This window comes from Python bivittatus, unplaced genomic scaffold (genome assembly GCF_059951505.1).
Source record: "Python bivittatus isolate LINGU-HERP-01145 unplaced genomic scaffold, Pbiv_v1 ctg000190_np1212, whole genome shotgun sequence".
In the NCBI taxonomy this organism is placed as follows: Eukaryota; Metazoa; Chordata; class Lepidosauria; order Squamata; family Pythonidae; genus Python; species Python bivittatus.
Window position 1 is genome coordinate 22253014 of NW_028277042.1, and position 17216 is coordinate 22270229.

Sequence of the window (17216 nt, forward strand, 5' to 3'; positions counted from 1 at the left end):
TCTTGAATATTCTTAGGGGGGAAAGGCAGGATAGAACTCACAACAAATGTGCACAAACAAATAAATACATGTAGCCATAAGGCCTATGGCTTGTGCCTGTGGTGTTGCCGTGTTTGACTGGAATGTGTGTCTCCCTTGAGGGTAGAGGCGTATGCAGGTGCCGTCGCATAAGGCAAGTCACGGGCTGCAGGTCTGCGCACGGCGTGTGTAGGAAGCTGCCTCAGTTTTCTCTTTTCCTTTTAGGATGAGACGGTTCTAGCAGAACGCCTACATGAAGTGGTGCACGGGCATGGAGTGTGTGCTGGACAATCACATGCAAAAACAGTTTAACTTCTCAACTTTTACAAGAAACAAAATATGCTTTGAAACAGTCAGAGGATTCATTTGACAAATCCCTTCAGAAATACACCAAAGAGCCAATCTACAGAAAGCAAATATCCATATCACTCGATGCCTCTGGATCTGTTGGATCTTCTCTGGATTTCAAACGGGCATGAAAAGGAGGAGCCGGGTATGGAAGTGCAGGTCACAGGGAGCAGGAGCAGGTAGGGATCCTCCTCTGTGCCATTTTCATGGTTTTCTTGCTAAGTTGATTCTGGACTGTATCCCAACAATCAAGGGGAGCATTGCTGTAGAAGAGCAGGTACCATACTAGAGTAAGCCACCATTGTGGCAGGCCTTGTATCAACAGCTTGAGCTATCGTGTGGTCTACTAGTCTTTGGAAGGGTTGCAATTATGGAGACATGTGAAAAGGCCAGGATGGTCATCCATACTTCTCTGAAATCAGTTCCAATTCAGCTGAAGGCAGGGCTCGGCAGCCCTACAGATGCTGTTACTCAGATCGCTGGTCCTGGGGTTGGAGACAGTGGGTTACCAATCAGCAGTGGCCTGGAAGAAGGGGGCCCAGAATGAGGTGATACTACTAGATGTTTGACCAGCTCTTGAGAGAAGCAGGACAAGGTGAACTGCTGCAAAGCTCTTTCCAGCTGTGAAGGAAGAGAAGCTGGGTAGGGAGGGAAGTTCGCAAAGGGACTACTTTACTGATCAGCACCATCCCTTTTAGGGAAAATTCCAGTTGCCAAGTTAAGAGAGCTTCTCTTAGATTAGCCCATAAAGGCAAAGAGAAAAGGTCCCTCCCCTCTACTTTGCATTAGCTCTGTTCCAGGTGGGTGGTACCTGCATTCGGGCCACAGGTCCTCCAGAGTTGCTGAGATTTTCCCTTTTGTTGTGCCCAGGACTTCGTTTTTCTGCTGCTTGTTTCAAGTCTGAATGGGATCCGGAGCATTCTTTCCTTTTCCCATCGGCACATGGTGGATTCTCCTGGGAAGGTGCCAAGAAACCCACCCAATGAGAGCAGCCTTGGGTAGCTCTCATTGGCACCACCAGGAAGGTTCTAAGGGGTTCTCAAAGGATCTCTGAGCTGAGAGGTCTGGATCCTGTCATTCCTGAGGCTAGAAGCTGGGCTGGGGCAGGGTGAGGTGTCTTTTCAGGTGGTCAGTGTGGCACACAGTGCCCCCTTTTTAGACTTCACCTGCCTGTCCCCACCAGGCCAGCCAATCTCTCTTGGGGACTCAAAGTGAGTGACTCAGATGTGGAGGGGCATTCTTGCCAAGAGCACTATTCCATAAGGCGGGGGGGGGGGCACAAGCAGGAAGGGTCTCAGATTTCCCCTCCCCTTTCAAAGAACACCCCTACACCTCAATGGTCAAAAGACCAATAAGACTTTTGAATAGGATGCTCCAACTTCTCTCCCCTTTTCCAGAAGGAAAAGGAATGACTTGGAGCATCTCCCTTAAACTACAGGTTTGGATTGTGGCCCAAGGAAGACACTTCAGGCCCTAGTGCCAATTTCTTTCTTGCAGCCCCTGGCTCCTCCTGCAGCTTTTTATTTTTTTCTGGGAGCCTCTGCATCTCATATTCTGCCAAGGTTTCAGGGAAAGGACAAGGATTGAGGAGGTGAATGTGTTCGTTTGCATGAAAAGGGAGCACGCCTTGCAGGCGCTGCATCAACGAACATGGGAAGAATTTGGGGCAGCCTGCAAGCTAGCCCCTTCTGTAATTTTGTACCACACTCTCACAGGCTTCTTTTCCGAGACAATTACGTGCTCCCCTTACATTGTTGTGAATGGAGAGGCTTGCTACTTGTGGGTGGGGAGGTAGCTCACTAAACATGATTTAAAAATCGGTTTTATTATCATAAAGTTGAACGTTAATGTAGCGCGGGCACAAAGGGACGGGCATATTGTTACGATTCGTGTGGAACCTGTGGAAATGTTAGCCTCATTCTGCAGGACTGCAGCGATGAAGCTCCTCTTTGCTTGGGGAACAACCCCATTCTTCCCAGGTGCAAATTCTTGGCCTCTGAATCCTGGGGCAATCCTGCCGTTAGGACACCTGTGCTGCCAGCATCCTATGGATTCTGGAGAGCGGGAGGAGAAGCCTCACTGGGATGGGAAGGCTGGAATGCACCCCAAGAGCAGGAGGAGGATGGCAGGGAAGGAGTGTGCAAAATGCAGGGCAGGCTGGCCTCTGCTTCAGGCTAGATCTTCCTTCTGCAGGTGTGGGCAGCCAGCGAGTTTAAGGATGTCAGCTGATCATCCCAATCTAGTCCTCAGAGCAGAAATGCCTTCTGGCCAGTGGCTCTAGGGGAATGGGAGTTGGTCTGCAAGGAGAAGAAGAAAGATGCCAGAACCTAAGAAGGCCAATTGCGTATAAAGAAGGGTACAGTATCAGCACTTCTTAGGGAAGGAAGGGCGGGCTGAGCAAAGTACCCAAGAAGGTGCATGATTTTGGAAAGAGCTGCAGGTTTTCCTGGGAAGAGGTACAGCTACTTTGAGATGCTTCATTCATACCCACATGCTCTGAAGCGGTTTTCTGGGAATTTCCCTCTTTGTATCATTCCAAAGAGAAGGATGTAGAAACACAGATTTAAGCTTCGGGAAGACTGATTCTATCTGCATGCTAGCAAAAGCTTCCCCCAAAGAGCCACCATTCAGCAAGGGAACGACCGACCTGGGCAAGCGCTGGGATCCTTTCCCCCAGTGGCTCTCAAGGGCAAGCTGGACAGTCCTCCAGCCCAAGGGCCACTGCAGTCTGATGTTGGAAGCAGCACCCAGGAACAGGGAAGGAAGATCTTGACAAGCAGAGGGGCGGGGGAGGTGCTGACTGGAGCCCCATTTTTCCTGAAGTCTGTTGGGATGGCCTCCATCTCTGGCCACAAAAGATGGAGTGCTTCTTTCTGAAGCTAGAAGCCCCTGCGGACCCCCACTTCTCTGCCCTACCATTTTGCTGCCATCGCCGCCTCCCTATTTTTCAGAGCCTTTTGGCGTAAATAGTTCTGTCCACAACCACTCAGAATTAAGCCCTGCTGAGTTCAGGGTCTTATTCCCAGACCAGCAGGAATACAGTGGTTGGCTAAGTCACCAACAACAGCGGTGACATTAGCAGTCCAGCAGACGAGCCTTGCAGATCCTGGCACACAGTTGGTGTAGATGTTCCCATTGCCCCCTTCTTGGACTGCAAAGAAAAGCAGGCCAGTTGCACCTCATTTGGGCACCTTAGGAGCGTTTCAGCGCAGCTGCCACAGCTGTAGGGAAGGGGGCAGGATCGGCACAGGTGGAGGACTTCTTGACGGATTGGCCCTGAGGGCTACATTGGAATAAGGCAACTTTAAGGCTCCGCTTACACAGGGATCTTGCAAGGTGAAGACGGATCTGATGCTTGGAGAGCCTTTCCTCTGTTCTGCGTAAAAACGACCAGCACAAACTCTCCGCCAGCAAAGATCTACTTGCTCTGACGTGCCACAGAAACGCACCCCCCTCTAGAGGCATCTGCCCCGAGACTCCCCATCCAGGGCTGTACTTGCGTGGGAGAGAACGGTCTGGCCTGTCCTCAGAGAGGTCCACAGTGACACCGGCATCAGAAGGGTTAGGTTCCACCTCCAGCCCACAAAGCCTTGCAGACCAGCTCCCGGGTGGGAGGCCCAACAAGTTCCTGACGTCGGTGCACACTTGCTCCGGGAGGCTCAGCCAGGAGTAACTTCCTGGGTCAAGGCCACGAAGAAGGCAATGGATTCCCCTTGCAGAGGTGGGCTGGGGAATTGTCCAGGGACATCCGGGACCTGCAGCTGCCCTGCCTGAAGGAGGAGCCAACCTCCTTTGCTTCCAGGCCCCACAGAACCCATTCTTCCCATCCCCACTTGAGAGAAAAGAGGCAGGGCATGTCCCTTTGGCCAGCCCTCGTGGGCCTAGACAGCACAGCCTTGCACCTAATGATCTGTGCTTCTGCTAGGTTGACGGTAGGCACTTGCCCCGCCCCCCAGTCGGCCAAGAGGTGGCAGTCTTGGCAGTGCCACTCTAGCATCCACAGCAGAATCCTTTGGCCCGTTCTGCTGAATCACCCAGATGTGCCAAAGGAGCCACGCGTGAAGCTGATTCTGCCCAGACCAGGAGTTCAGAACAGAGGCCTTTCTAAGCAGGTTGAGGTAGTAAGAAGAGAGCGAGGGGGATGGGAGAGGAGGAGGAGGCAGGGTCTTCCAGGAGCTCTCAAAGCAGCCCTTTGTAGTTTTATACGCTGTCCCTGAAGGCAAAGCAAGTGCCATGAAGAAAGGCAAGTCACACTGGACAATCTTTTCTGCCATCCTGAGTACGAAGAAAAATTAGAAGGATGACTATAGTTTTCCTCATACTTGGATACAAAAATAGAGAGATGCATGGAGAATATGAAATCTTTCATGCTTGCAAAGACAGGAATGCATATGGTTTGTTTAGGTACCGTAGGCCCTCGAACTCTCTAAGACAACAAGCCTCTTTCTACTGACATTCCTATTTTGTAGATAAAGCACAGAAAACCATGTTGGACATTTGTTGTTGGACTTGAAACACTCCCCAAATGGTTTGGGATTGACATTCTGGATGCATCAGGATCATGAAGCAATGTTCAAGAACGAGTATTCTGAACCAGGTGCCAACTAAACCACGAACAAACCTGGTAATTTGTGTACATTCTGGCAACCCCTGAAGGCCCAGCTGGCTGTGCACATGATCTACTCAAAATGGAGAACGCAGAGGGTTTTCATCTTCTGCTTTTAAGGTGGAAGAGGAAACTAGACTTTAAATCCTCAGACTGGTCTGCTCTGTGAACCTGCAGTCCCCATGGGCAGTGAAAAGGTTTCTGTTTTCTTTATGACAACTATGATAAATACTGTAAAAATGCACCATGCAAAGTTGCCATAGATGTCTTAAACAGCATCATTTTTTGGCATAATTCAAAGTGCCGGCGTTAACCCAAAGCCATGTTTTTTAGGCATACTATAAAATCAAGAGCTTCGTTTTTAGTTCCTACATACTACAGTTAGAACACGAATGCCAAACCAGATTGGAGTTCTCATTGTTTAGGTTAGGGCTCATCTCGCTCCAATTTGTATCCTGCTTACACTGATTTACAAAAGCCTACGCAGCCATTTTAATCTGCGGTTTTTCTGGGAGTATTTTCTTTTTGATCTCTGAGAAGCATGTTGGTACCTCTCTCTCTCAGGGCTATCATACGAGCAAGGGCACCAATCCATTCTCAGTGGGCTGCAACCTCACTGTGGGTTCCTTCCCTGTAACCATCGGGGCTCTCCATGATTTTGGCTGTTGCAGAGCCGGCTGAACAGGCTGCTTTCAAGCTGTCTGCATGGGCTGGCGTTCCATTAGGAACTGGCAGGAATAGCACAGGGTTTTTGCACAGAAGGGCTTCCGACAGGCTCAAACAAAGCCTGGGCACTGCATTCTTTTCCGTGGAATAAACTTTAAAACCAGTGCCAAAATGTCCCAGAAGGCATCTCTAAACAAACAAACAAACAGCTTCTAAGCACTCCTAACAAGCAGTTCCAAATTCTGAAAGTGCTCATGGATTTGCAGAGACACAGCACCTAGAGAGCAGGCAGGGTGCTCCCGATGGCTGCAGGCGTTGCCCAGGGTTCTGGCTGAAGTGCTGGCAGGACGAAATGCGTCCACGCAATACAGCAGAGGGAGGGGATGGACTTGCTGAAACCGCCAGCAGTCGATCCCAGACATCTCCTTCCCTCTTCCGCTCCCATTTCATAGCCTGGCAAGCCTACGCTGATCTTCCATCTCCCCCCGGAGGGACTTCATTTCTGTCCGACAGCCAAGGGCGGCGATGCCTGGGAACGGCTACCGTAAAGAGAAGCCAAGGGCCGTCCCTCCAAGGCCAGAGCAAGTGGCACAAGCTAGTTGGGGCAGAAAAGCAGACCTGTTAACTCAGGCCTTTCTGGAAGTCTCTCTCCCTCCCCATCTTTCTCCAAACCCCACCATTCTTTGCAAAGCCCTTCAGGGCTAGAGGGAAAGCTGGTCCCCAGAAACCAAGGAGTACCCGGAAAAAGCAGTTCTCACCTCTCTTCCTGCAGAACTGTTTCCCTGGGCGCCCATAGGGCCCTGACGGAGCAAGCCATGAACTGCTGGGATTTTGGAAGACTCCCACGTCTCTATTAGCCACTTCAGCAACCCGGTGCTTCTCCCAAGAGGCTTGCAAGCAGGGGGTGAAGAGATCTGAAGCCTCACTTTCCTGCCTGCACCATTCAGCCATTCTCCTCATCTGTTCATCTGCCCCAGAGTCCATTGAAATAAACCACCCAGGCAGCCCCAGGGTGCCGGAAGCCGCTTTGCGCGGCATCCTTCGGAGAAGGCTTCCAGGAATATGACCGCAGGGCAGGGCAGGGCAGGGCAGGGCAGGGCAGGGCAGGGCAGGGGCGCTGCAGCACCTCCCTTCCTGTAAAATCCAAGGATGAGATGCAGTTCAGGCAGAACTGAAAAGCGCTTTCTTAGCTAGTAATTTGGCAGTTAGAGTTATGGGGATGGTTTAAGAAAGAATGACTATGCTTCCAGCCTGTATTTCAGGTTTAGATTTAGGGTTGAACTTAGCTGGCAATGTTGATTTAAAAATCAACCACAGGCATTCTTAGGGTCAATGACTATATTTATTAGAATAAAATGAAGTTGACATTAATACTCTAATCTAAGGCGTTCGTTCTGAACCAACAGGAGCTCAATTCCAGAATAGCATGAAGCATTTATCGTTGCTTAGTTGCAAGTCATTTATACTTCTAAATTATTAAAATTAAAACAAAAATGCAAATTAAACATTTCCCATTGCATTATCTTGCACTTTGTCATAGAAAGTCTAAGAGCCACAATGCTACCATAAGCGGTTGTATGAAATTTGTTGCTCTACCGCGAGAGATAAAAGCAAGTATCCTTCACTGAAATCTCCAGTCATGCCTAGTGACTAAGATATAGCTGTTTTCCTGACCCGGGGCGGGGGGGGGGGGGTAGTGGGGGACCACCAACCGTTCCTAAGGGGAGAGCACGAGGAAGGCTGGGTGCCTTGGGGTGGTGGGCCTCACTCTTTCAGCAGCAGGTTCAGCAGGAGGTTATGACGGAGGCCCCCCGCCCAGCGCAGCAGGGTCTTGTCCATCCCCACGGCCGGCGCCCTTATGGACACTGCGCCCTCCAGGTCTTTCATCCAGGGGGGCTTCCCGTGAACGAGCCGGCCGCTTCCCTGACGGCGGCAACTCCCCCCCCCTCCTCCTCCTCCTCCTCCGCGCGGTGCAGCTGCTTTGCTCTAAGCCAGAAACGTCCCAAGTCGAAATAACGCGCCGGGTGCCGAGTTAGCGGCAGGAGCAGCGCGCGCGGCCCGCCCGGCGGGGCTCGGGGTCTCCAGGGCCGGCCGGGGAGCGGCGTCAGGAAACGCCGAGCCCGAGGCGCTCCGCCTCGCTCCGCTCCGCAGGAGCCTCGTCGCTCTGCAGCCGCCCTCCGGCCCACGCAAGCATCGCGAGCCCGCGCGGCGGCTCTGGGCCGTGCGCCGGCACAGGCTTTCCTCGCCAGGCGGCAAGCGGATCTAGCTGCCGGTCCGCCCGCCCGCCCGCCTACCTACCCGGAGGCGTCTTCTGCCCAGAAAGTCGCAACTCGCGCGGGAACCCGCCGGGCAGCGGAGAAGCCGAGCCAGGGCCCCCGGCTTGCAGGAGCGGCCTGCCCGCCCGCCCGCTCGCCCCTTCCGGCTGGGCGGCGGGGGCCCCGTCCCCGCCGGACCGCCCGCGATCTCGGTTGGGGCTGTCGTCGGGGGCCCCTCCCGGGGGCGGCGGCCCGAGTCTTCGCGGGGCGTCTTGAGTCCGCGTCGCCAGCCGCAGCGCTTCCCGGCGGTAGTTTCCCGGGTCCAGGAAGCCCAGCCGCGGCGGGGCGCTTTCCCCGGCGCCCGGGCAGGCAGCGGCTCCTCCTCAGACGCGCCCCGGAGGGGTCCCGGGAGGGCGTCCGTTCCTCGTCCCGCGCCGGGCTCCGGGCGACTCCCGCGGGCGCGAGGCGCCGGAGAGGACTCGCGCCCAGCCTTCCGGAAGGAGGAGGCGCCGCCTCTCCCGACGCCGGGAGGCCGGCCGCCCCGGCGGGAGCCATCCCGGGGCGCAGCGCCGCCGCCGGAGGCCGCAGCGGGATCGGGGCCGCGTCCGGGCGAGGCTCCTCCCGGCGAGCCACAACTTTCCCGGCAACTTCCCAGCCCGGCTCCCGGCCGCCGCCGCGGGGGAGGCGGCGAGGAATGCGCGGGGGGAGGCGCGGCGCGAGTCCCCTCCCTCTCGCCCCCCTCCGGCCGGCCGTTCGGCCGTCCCTCCCCCTCCCCCTCCCCCTCCCCCTCCCCCGTTCGTTTCTTTCTCTCTTTCTTCCTCCCTCCCCGCCCGCCGCTCCTCGCCTCGCCTCGCCTCGCCGCTCCCCGCCGCTCCGCTCCGCTCCGCCCGCGCGCGCTCCCTCCCCCGCCGCCTGGGCTGAATCTTATTGATCCAGAAGGTGGCTAATTAGCCCTTCCCGTCGTGCCTGGGTAATGAGGCACATGCGCACTGCACTAATCAGCCATTTTTTGCAGGAAACTAATTAGCAGAATAAAGATCCAAAGAGTTTTTTTCCACCCCAATCAGCAGATCCGAGCTCGGGCGCTTCCTGCTCCGGCCGCCCCGCCAGCCCGGCCCTCGCGCCCGGGCCCCCGCCCGCCCGTCCGCCCGCTCGCTCCGGGGGCGCCCGCCGCTCCCAGCGACGATGCTGCTGCTGCTGCTCCTGCTGCTGGGCAGCGGCGGCGGCGGCGGCGGCGGGGGCAGCAGCGGCCCCGGCGGCGCAAGTGGAAGCGGCTCCCGCCCGGCTCCGGCTCCGGCCCCGGCCGCCGCGCCTGCTCCGCGCCTCTCCTCCGCCTCGTCTCGCCGCCGCCGCCGCCGCCGCCGCCAGTCCGGGCTGCAGCTCGGAGCGCGCCGCGCCCGCAGCCTCCATGGGATCCGTCGCCCCCCCGCCGCCGCCGCCGCCGCCGCCGCCTCCTCCCGGGATTAGCCGTCTCGCCGGAGCTGCCGCAGCAGGAGGGGCCGAGGAGGAAGAAGAGGAGGACGGGCGAAGGAGGAGGGAAGACGCCGCCGCCGCCGCCGCCGCGTAAGTGGCAACTTCGCTGCGCCCCGCCCGGACTGCTTTGCATGGGGTGGCCCGGCCCCCTCTCGCCGGATCGGGGCCGCTGCCTCCCCTCCCCCTCCCCCTCCCCCCGGCGGAAACTTTCGGCCGCCTCCCGCCTCGGGCAGGTGCTGCGGGGCGGCCCCAGGCGGGGTCGGCGCGGGCCAGGCAGCGCCCGTGTAACGGCGCGCACGGAGGGCAGCCCGGGGGCGGGCCGGCCCTCGGCTCCCCGTGGCAGCGGGGCCGTCTCGCGGCCCGCCGGCCGCGGGCACATCGATCGGCCCATCTGCATAATCGATCTGGCAGCCACGGAAGTGGCCGGGCCGTGGCTGCGCCGCCCGCCGATGCTCTCGGCCGGCGGCCTTCTTGTGCGCGGGCCAAGGCGCGAGCCTGCCCCGGCCTGCGGGGGCGGCCGCTCTGGAGCCCCAGCCTAGGTAGGGCGGCCGCAGAGCCGCGGAGCGAGCCGCGGCCCGGCCGGCCCGGCCCGCCGCTTGGTGTGGAGTCGTCCGCTTCGGGTCGCGCTGCGGCCGAGGAAGGGGCTGGGCTGCGGCCGGGGTCCCCGGCGCCCGCCGCTTCGCCCGGACGGGAAGGTCCTGCCGCGCAGGAGCCGGCGGGCGGCGGCCGCCGCGTTTCGTCTCCCTTCGCTGCCGGGCGAGGGGCGGCATTGGCGGCGGTCCCGCGCCGCGCCGCGCCGGAAGCCGCGAAGTTGAGCCGAGCCGAGCCGCTTTCTCGCCGCGCCGCGCCGCGAAGCCGCTCCGTGGCGGCGGCGGCGGCGGCTCAAAGTTCGCCCGGAAGGAGTCTCGCCGTCTTGGCCAGAGCCGGCCGGCCGGCCGGCAGCGAGCGCCGCCTTGGCCGGAGCCTGCCCGCTCCCCATGCCGCCCGGGCAGCCCTCTCCTGCGGGGAGTTGAGCGGGCTTCTGCCCGGCCGCCGCCCCCGCCGCCGCGGGCAGCCCGCGCCCCGCCTCGGCAGATCGCCGGGAGCCACGTATTTTCTGCCGCCGTCCCGTGCCCGGGCTGTGGTTTTCAGTTACACAAGACGTTGCCGTGCTTTCAATCACTCAGCGCTCGCACAGTTGTAGATCTGCCGCCTCCGCGCCGGTGGAAGAGGCCTCGCTGCCTCGCGGTGGGCTGAGCTCCGCGGGCGAGGAGCCTTTGGCGCGGTCCGAGCCGCCCCGCGGCCGGCGCGCGTGGTTTCCGCGCGGCCGGCGCCCGGCTCCGGCGAGGACCCCACCCGGAGACCCTCGCGGGGAGGCGCGCTGTCGAAGGCGGCGGCCTCTCGCCCGCGCCTTGCCCGAAGCCTTCCTCTGCGAGCTGCGCGGGGCTCCGCTCTGGGGCGGGCGGCTCGGGCGCCTCGGCGGCTCGGGCGCGGCCTCGGGGCTCCCGCCGCCGCTTCTGGGGGAAGCGACCCTTTAGCGGCCTTAAAAGCTCAGCGTCGCCAGCCACGGGACGGCCCTGCCCGGTCTCGCCCGAGGGAGGTTTCGGGACTGGGTTTCTCACAACCGGGAGGACGACGCGGTGCGCTTGCTGGCGCTGCGCGTGGACGGCATTTTTCAATGTTGTCCGCGCTGGGCCTCCCTTTCTCCCAGGTATTTCTGTGCGTGCTTGTTCTGGACAGGCCTTTCAGGCGCCGGCGTCTCCCTCCACCCAAAAGGCGGTGGATGCAGCCGCAGAGCAAGACCTGCTCGAAGGCTCCGGTGGCCGAGCGCCCTGCGACGTGTTCGTCAGGAGACTTTGATGCCCGTTTCCTATTGTGTCCATCTCTCCTCAGCGTCTTTCATTTTTTATAGTGTCCCCTCCCTATCCTCTTTTTTAAGTTCTAAGACCACTTCCATTCAACTGCAGATCCAGGCCAGAATTAGGCTCCTGCGGTGGGAAAAAAAGGCACTGCCGCGCCCCCCCCCCCATTTTCCCCCTGCTTCTAGTTGAGCACAGGGCATCCTTTCCTCAGTTCTTTCGGGTCCATTGGCTTTCCTTGGGCAGAGTGCTCCCGGCTCAGGCCATGCCCTGCCAGCAGCTAGTCCCGTCCCATCAGCAGGGAAGGCGGGAGGGAGACGGCAGCTTGCTTGGTGCAGGCTTTGGGAAGTGCCAGGTGCGGTCAGTGCCAAAGAAGGCAGGAGAGTGACCAGGGCAGCCGCTGAGCGGAGGGAAGAATGAAGGAGCCTCGGTGTTTGCCGTGATGGGGAAACCCGGTCCCCCTCCCCCCCTCCCCCCCTCCGTGGCGCTGGCCTCTTGTTCCAGGGAACTCTGTGGCTGAGGTCCAGCTTCCCTTGGGGGCGGCGAATGGCCTGCGATCAGGGGGCCGCCTGGCGTGGGATCAAAGGCGCAGACCTTGAAACTCCCCTTTCTCCCTTGCTGTCCCCCTCCCCTTTTGCAGGTTCCATTCTGACTGTGGGGTACTGGGGGGGCAATGGAATAAATTCCCTTTGAGAAGCAGGGATGCTGCTGTTCCAGAGCAAGTCCTGGGATCCGGCCCTCCTGGGTCGCTAAGGGCTGAGCAGGCTGCGGCTTGCCTCGCCTCGGGTGGCTGGTATGGAGCCCCCCACGGTGGGCGAATCCCTGGAAACATTAGGAAGTCTCTCTTCCCTTGGAATTCGTATGTGACAGATCAACCTTGATTATCACAAATTGGCGTGTTTTCAGGAAGACTGTTTGGATAAAAAACTCAAATCCCATCAGTTTATCAACAGCAGGAAAGCCGGTGCTGCTGTGCGACGGTTGAGACCTCAGGGCTAGCTCGGACAGAGCCTGGCCCTGCTTCTTCCCTTCACCCAAAGCATTGGTGGGGATGGTGCTGACCCTTTCCTTACTCCCCTTTGCACTGGAATTCTCCCTGACTGGGGGGGGGGGTGGGCAGCAAGGACAGTAGAAAGACAGGCTGCGTGGGCCAGGCTGTTGTTTTGACACATGGAAAAATGCTGGGTGCGCTAGTTAGATCAGCCAAGACCTTGTTTTGAAGACCTGACTTCATGCTCTCCATATTTTGAAGTGTCCTTTTTAAAATTTATTTCTGTCACTAGAACCTTCCATATCATGTTTACGTTCTACAATTTTTTTTGTTACGAAGGAAGGAATAGAGTCGGGTGAGAAATTGTTGGGTCAACCTAAGGATTCAAACCTTATTTTCCTGAAGCATCCCATCTACTACACAGTGATTCATATCAGAATGAGAAGCCTGGCAGTCGAAGCGTTTGTGCATCCCCCTCTTCACCATGTGCTCGGGGTCCACTTCCTGGGGAGGCTGGGCCCGGGATGGCTTTCGGGCCATCAGAAAAGGCTGTTTCGGCTGACGGGCGCAGCCATAAAACAAGGAAGCCAGGTGGAAGGCCCTATGAGGATGTGGTTGCTGGGTGGTGTTTTTAAACATAAAAGGGAAGAATTAGGCAGACGGGCAACTGTACATTTACTGTGCTGGAAAAACAGAGCTAGCATCTTCCCGATGGTAGGTGGCTGATGAGTCTTGTAATTATGGGAGTGTGGAGAGGCCCAGCTGGCGCTGCCAAGAAGAAGAGTGGGCCATGCTTGGGGGGGTTGCTGAAGGGCCCCTCCCAGTTAAGGAAGGTTAGAGATCGATGGACCCTCTTGTACTGAAGCACAGCGAAGGATTTGAGGAAATTGTGCTTGTTCTGGCACAGGAGAGAGACCTCGACCGACTGTGGGCACAGGTTTTTCCAAGTTCCCCCAGGGCAGATGTCTGCCGATGAAGTGGCTACTATCTCCACAGCAACCACAACTTAAAAGAACGATGGCGATGGGAGCTTTTCAGGGAATGTCGCAATATGCAGCTGGTGCATCGTTCCCTTTCACTTTTTGGTTTTCTGCTGTGAGTTTTCAGGTGGGACAGGGCAAGGGCACGGCAGCCACAGAATAACCTGGTTGCCTCTAATCCTACTTTGCTGGGTACACAAAGGAGTCTGAGCCTGGGGTGGCAGAGCTCACTTCTTTCTGGCGCCCATGGTGGGAAACCCAGGTCCAGTGCTGCTCTTTAACTGGGAAATTTCTCTCTATTCGCTGCCATAATGAACCATTTTAAGCAGCTTTTTCATAACCTGCTCTTGACTAGAAAAGCAGCTCAGTTAGATTTCACATCACCTTTAATTATGGTGGTGGTGTGATCTCATTTCAGAAGCCTTTTCAGCTGGCTACACGTATTGAATATTTTTGGCGGATGGGGTTGTTGAGGAAGCTATTTTTAAAACTTCCGCTGGGCTTTCCTTCTGAGCATTTTCTAGATGGTGCCGGCCGTGTCCTGGGAAAATCGTTCTTAGTGAGGGTCCGCCCGCAGCGTTCCTGGGGGCCAGTCAGTCCTTCCTTCCCCCGCCTTCCTGGCCATCGGAGCTGCTCGAGGATGCCTCTGTGCAGGGAAGGCGGCGTCTGGTGGTTCTGTCAGCCTAGGATGGTAATGAGCTGTTCTTACAATTTGCTAGAGTGTACCCCCCGTTTTCTTCGGGACCGAAGGTACCTTCCTTGCAAATCTCCCTTCGCTTCGTCCTGTGCAACAACCACCCTGTGAGGCAGGCTGGTCAAAGAGCGTCTGGCCCAAAGCCACCCGGGGCACTTCCATGGCGGAGAGCAGAGCTGAGCTTGGTTTTCCCAGTCCTGGCCCAGCCCTTCTGGCGCCGTAGCTCAGTTGGTACCACCGATTCTTTTCGAACCCTAAAGGCAGCTCTCCAGAGGCCACGCTGTGGCATAAGGCTGGTGCATCGCCCATGCGCATTTGCCTGGAGTGGGCCAGGCTGCAAGCTTGAACTGTGGCAGGTGCTCTGCGTAGGCAGGAGAACCAGATGAGAGGCTCGCTGGAAGAAAGGGCAGTGACGTGAAGGGAAAAGGCCTGAATCGAAAGAATATCTTCACCTTTTCTGCGAATTCCGGGGAGAAGGCCTTCCACCTGGGGTGGTGTGCATTCCTCAGAGGAGATGGGTAGGCTCCTTGATGTTCCTGGCAGACTTCTAGGTTGGACTGGCTTGAAATGTGGGGGCGAACGGCGGCTGCCCATTGGTGGGGGATGCCTTCCAGGAGCTCCCAGCTGACTGGCTGGCTGGGTGTGCCTGGAGGCAGTGCTGGGGAGAACCTGTAGCCACCCCCTGAGAGCCCCTGGTTGTGCCGGGCTTGGCACAGAAGGCGCTTCGGGTGCAGAGGGGAGCTGAGGAGCTCAAGAGCTTCCAGTCAACCTTTGGGCTTGCTGACGTCTGGCGGGATTTCCTCCCCCCTCTCCCTGCCTCCCCCCTGCGCAACAGATGCTGACAAACTGGAAGTGCTGAGGAGCAAGAGCTTGAGGCTGAGGAGGACTGCAGGCCACCCAGCAGAAGCCCCCAGGGCCCCTTCCATGCTAAAATGACTTGGCATCCATCCTTTCAGGCCCTCCTCTGCCACGGCGAGGTTGGTTCTTCCTCTCGGCTCTGGCCTGGGCGGTGTCGTTGGTCTTCCTTCAGGACTCCAGTGTGTCTGCAGGTGTGTGGGGCTCCTGGGGAGACCCCTGGAACAGGTTCCTCAGCACAAATTGCTTTATCATGCTGCTTGTGGAGAACAGCTCACCCCAAACCATTCTCCCTCTCTGTTTCTGGTAGTCAGTTGTGGCAAAGACCTCTGTCCTGTAGACAGTAAGAAATGTCCCTTTTGCCCCAGCTACGCTCAAAAACTCCAAGGCATCTCCACCATTACCTCACCTAAGTCCATCCAACCTGTTTTGAAGGCGCTACAACACTTCACAGGTGGCAGCGAAGGAAGCAGGACAGCCAGGATTAGCAGGGCTGCAGACCTTCTGCTGGGTGCTGGGAACTATTTGGGGGCTGTCAGATGCAGGAGAACAGCAGTTCTCCCCAAGGCCCACCCCGCTTGGGGGGCCCAGCAGCTTGAGCCCGAGGCCTTTTCCAGCTAGGAGTAGTGTTTGATATTCCTGCCTTGCCTGTAGCTGGAGCTTCTCTAAAGGGTAATGGGGGCATTTAATTTGACTGAAGGCTGATTTGGTGATGGACTTCTGTGGAGTTCTGGGTGCTCTCTGAGCTTGGTTGTTTGCTTGCAGACATTTCATGACCCAACTGGGTAACATCACCAGCACTGATGATGTTCCCTAGTCAGCTTGTGAAATGTCTGCAGGCAGACCGCCCAGCTCAGAGAGCACCAAGGACTCTGCAGTTGAACCCTGAGCTACAGGTAATATCTTCTGGGACTTCTGTCCTGTTCCTGAGCAAAGTGGGATGGCTTTGGCCTCGTTTCTCCCAAGGGTTCCTTGGCTGCATTTCATTCTCGACTTGGAGCTCTTGCCACTGAGACCTGTTGCCTAGGCTGGCTGCTGCCCTGCCTCGGACCGAGGTGCCCTGGCAGGGGTGTTCATGAGGGCTGCTGTGCAAAGAGGAGCTTGCTGTTGTGTTGCAGGCTCAGCGCAGGTGCTCCAAAGGGAGCGTGTCTACCAAGGTCTGCCCAGTGGGGATCCCTCTCTGGGATCCATGAAGCACTCTGATTCAGAGCCCCTCGGGAGAAACCTTGGCAGGACCATTAGGGCAAGTGGCCAAGGGTGCTCCTTGCTTGGATTGCTTGCTGCAGGGCCCGTGGGTGGAGCCAGGGGCTGCTTCGTTCGTTCGTTCGTTTGGCTGGCACTCGGTGCCGGCTGCTGCATTTTGAATATCTTTCCTGAAGCTGGGCTTGCCTGTGGCATTCAGCCATGACTTGCATAACCATGATTTATTGAATAAAGCACAAGTGCTTGACTTTGTAGAGCAGGCTAACCCATAAACTGTGGGTTCACACAATGTTGGATGCCGGAATTAAGCAACACACCTTTGGCTTGGAGGGAGACCGGAATCCAGTCCATCCCTCTCTTGAGCTTAAAGCAGACGTGAAGCATTGCGGGGGGGGGGGGGGGCGCGACTTCCACGTGGAGCAAGTGGAGAAGCTTTGTTGATCAGGATCTGTGGCGATCAGTCGTTCTTGAAGCTGGCTCATTCAGGAAGCCAAGATGGTGGCTGTTGTGGCCACAGTAGGAAGTCTGCATGGAGAGATGGCAGCTCCCTGGAGATTTAATTTCTCTGCAGGGTGCTGTTTGGAGTGGGGGAATGGTAACAGTACTGGGCAGATGAAAATGGGATTCTTTGGGGTTTACCTTTTACATGGGGAAGACTTGGCAAGTAACCCTTTGTTCCTCCTTTTCCCTCCCCTGCCAGTGTTGGGCAGGGAGGCCCAGAGGGAGCAGAAGCTTTGCTGGGTATGTGGGGGGGGTGGAGCAGAATCATTGGGTCCCAGCACAACTGTTCCTACCTTTCCTGGGCCATGTAGTCCTTGATTTCCCTGTAGGTCCATGGCTCCCAGTCATTAGAGGAGCTATGAAGAGGGACCTGCCACATAGACGTTAACTGCTTCTCTGTGAGTGCGTTCCTCTCCATGGACCTCTGACAAATCCAAATGGGTGCCAGTGATGGTCAGCCCAACTGGGATGAGTTTGAGGCCACGAAAAGGGAAGGGTAGTGCCTGTGCACAATGAAGGGTGGTGGGATGCTGATTTCATGCTCTATTCAGGTAGTATTTCTCTCCAACCTTTGATCCTGCAAGGAAATTGCATGCAAACACACTTCCATTAGCTGAGCTTAGTTGTTGCTCAGACTTTTATGCTGATAAGAGGGTGCCAGTTGGGTGGAAGTAAGCCAGCTGCTGACCCGCTGCCCTGAGTACCAAGCCTGAGACTTAGACTAAGCAGGGATTCCTGGATTCTAAGGGATGAATGTGACCTCCCTTGCTCACCGCCACTCGTGCCTT

General features: G+C 57.3%; 1 protein-coding gene across 3 annotated transcripts in view; it reads left to right on the forward strand.

Annotated features, from left to right (window-relative positions):
* The first annotated feature begins 410 nt into the window (after nt 1-410).
* ZFHX3 (zinc finger homeobox 3) overlaps nt 411-17216 on the forward strand; it is a 101787-nt gene continuing 84981 nt past the window's right edge. For 2 of the 3 annotated variants that reach the window (XM_088136332.1, XM_088136334.1), the window contains exon 1: nt 9319-9456. The gene's annotated coding sequence lies outside the window, so the exon portion shown is untranslated. Of the gene's footprint in view, nt 546-9318; nt 9457-17216 lie in introns of those variants that run through there. The other variant, XM_088136333.1, reaches the window with a different exon arrangement.